The sequence below is a fragment of the Eucalyptus grandis genome, chromosome 2, assembly GCF_016545825.1.
Source record: "Eucalyptus grandis isolate ANBG69807.140 chromosome 2, ASM1654582v1, whole genome shotgun sequence".
In the NCBI taxonomy this organism is placed as follows: domain Eukaryota; kingdom Viridiplantae; phylum Streptophyta; class Magnoliopsida; order Myrtales; family Myrtaceae; genus Eucalyptus; species Eucalyptus grandis.
The window spans coordinates 13,276,317-13,278,966 of record NC_052613.1 but is presented as its reverse complement, the minus strand read 5'-3'; the positions used below and the strand labels follow the sequence as shown (position 1 = coordinate 13,278,966).

The 2,650-nt window shown below is 39.6% G+C and overlaps 1 long non-coding RNA gene across 2 annotated transcripts; it reads left to right on the top strand.

The window, feature by feature from the left end:
• Positions 1 to 602: 602 nt before the first annotated feature.
• On the top strand, positions 603 to 2,133 carry LOC108957969. Of its 2 annotated transcripts, none has more exons than XR_005548329.1 (5): positions 603 to 711; positions 873 to 926; positions 1,205 to 1,342; positions 1,477 to 1,647; positions 1,857 to 2,133. It is a non-coding gene; the product is annotated as an uncharacterized LOC108957969 (long non-coding RNA). The 2 variants fall into 2 exon arrangements; XR_005548328.1 differs by having other exon boundaries at positions 603 to 723.
• Positions 2,134 to 2,650: the final 517 nt, after the last annotated feature.

Below are 2,650 nucleotides of genomic sequence, written 5' to 3'. Positions count from 1 at the left end.
ACTTTAAGCTCTTATTTGAAACCAAATCTACTTTAAGTCCTTATTTGAAATAAGGTCAATTTCAAGTCATTATTTAAGAAAATGAAGGTATTTCAAAATGTTATTTAGAATTTCCCTTAATTTCTTTTATCAGTAAAAAAAAGTGAAAATAGGCAATTGAGAGTTACCCTCTGGATGTTAGGTCTCATTGTCATTGCAGAATATTAGATTTTAATCATGACTTTTCAATGCAATCGAAAGTATACAACCACGTTGAGCCAAAAAACATTTTCATGACATTACTTGATTGTGATTAACTCTTTTATATCCGGCTGCCTTATTGGGTGATATACAAGAAAGTATTTTGTTAATATGAAAACTCTAACTTACGAAATGTTTTCTCACATATTTTTTATAAAATAAATACCATATATATTGGATATTGCAAAAATTCAATACCATAATTATCGGGTATTGAATTTTTGCATTTTTTATAATAATGTTTTCGACGCCCTCAGTTTCCGACCATGTTCATCTCCTCCCTTCCGTCCGGTGGCTCTTCTCAAACTGAGAGGTTTCCAGAGAGTTTAGAGAGAGAGAGAGAGAGAAAGAAAAGACGAGCTTCGATGGAGTCAACCATATCCAAGACTCTCTCTCTCTCTCTCTCTCTCTCTCTATATATCCTCATCTCCCTCCTCCGTCAATCCCTTCGTCTCCTCCGGCTCTCGCAAGGTTCCGCTTGCAGTGCGTTCCGAGCTTCGCTGCGGCTGACACGGCGTGTCCAACTTTCCTTGCTTTATATTGCTGAAGATGTTACTCCACGTTGCATATCATTTTTTTTTTTGCCTTTTCTTTTGTGCGGTCACTTGAGTGGCTCTGTTTCGTCTTTGCAGGGAATGACTTGTGGGGGATGTGCAGCGAGCTTGAAGAGATTTCTGGAATATCAAGTGAGTTCGCCAATTGCTTTTGTCTTTCTTCTAATTCGTGAAGAGTGTTTGCTATTATATTCTCTAGAGTAACTAGTCATATGAAGATAAATCGTCATCAACTTGAATTGAACTTAGTGTGACAGGATATTCATCTAGTGGGTTAAGTGAAGAGTGTTCCAAATTATCCCTTATGTGGGTGGAAAGAATTGCAGGAGAAATGGCTTTCATCAATTTTTGTGCTAAGATTTGAACCCTGTGTGTTTTTATTTTTCTGCTCTAACTTTGGACAGCCACAGGTATCCGCCGCAAGGGTCAATCTTACAACTGAGACAGCAATTGTATGGCTTGTTTCTGAAGCCAAAGCTATACCTAATTGGCAGGAGTTGGCGATAAACACTTGCAAAAAACTCACACAAATTGTGGCTTAAGTCTAAGTGAGTTTACCATTGCCTTTCTCTTTCTCCTAACTTGTGAAGAATCATCCATTTTTCTTCATGAAAAGAATCGTCATTGACTTCAATTTAACTTAGTGTGAGAAATGTCATTTTCTGGGTGTGGTTTGAACCAGGCATGGTTTGCTCTAAACATTGGACAGCCACAAGTATCTGCCACCAGCGTCAATCTGACAACCAGGATAGCAGTTGTACGGCCAGTATCTGAAGCCAAGGATGGCAAAAAGTGTTGGGAGAAACACTTGCAGAAGACTTGACAAATTTTGCCTTTATGTCTAACCCTCGACGTAAGTAGTTTTATTCACCATCTGCTTGTTGCATCTGAATGAGGTTTGGCTGACATTTGTGAATATCATTGCCACATATAACATACATTTTATCACAGATTTTCTGTGTTGATGACTCCATCTAAAAGTTGGAAGTACAAGCTCTTATATCTGTAATTATCCCTGTGAAATAATACAAACTACCTCGGATAAGAATATTTTTAATGCAGGGGGTGGTTGACAAGTTCTCTGGATGCTCTCGTGGATTTGGTTATGAGAAGCAAGCAATGGATGAGGCTATTGAGGAAATGAATGGACTTATCATTGAGGAAAAAGTTCAGCCTCAAGGTTCAGGTAGTGGCTGAGATGGTGATCGCAGTCGTGATTGTGGTCATGATTGTGGCCCCAATCGGGACTATGGTGGTGGACATGGATGTGGAGGTGGAGAGTGCTTTAAGTGTGACAAGCCTGGGCATTTTGCAAGGGAGTGTCCTCATGAAGGGGGCTGGGGAGGTAGGTGGTGGGCACTATGATCCTGATCAAAATGGTGATTGATCTGGAGGGCGCATTAGGGATAGTGGTACTCGAGGAGGATCAGGAATTGCTCCTATAATCAGGACCGTTCTGGTCCCTATGAACATTGTGGTACAGGGAACTTCCGTCTGGGGTAGAGAGAATACTCCTGATAACTATGCACACAAATTTTTTCCAGTTATAGTAAAGCAGTTGATTCTGTGCTGATCAAAAAATATTTTGTGCTTGTAGCAGACAATTGGAGGTACTGCTGTTACTTTCTGGAGGTGTCAAAGTCCCTTCTGTTGATCTCTTCTTTATTATTGTCTGCTTGATCAATCTTTTGACGTGGGAACTTTGGCTTAAAGATTCAACTGTTTAATATCCGTGAATGCTTGTTTGATGTTATGGTCTGATGGCATTGCTTGCTTGACTTGAACAATCAAATTTGGGCTTAAGCTTTCAATGATATGATGGGTACTGGATTCTCTTTCACTTACATGCTTTAGCA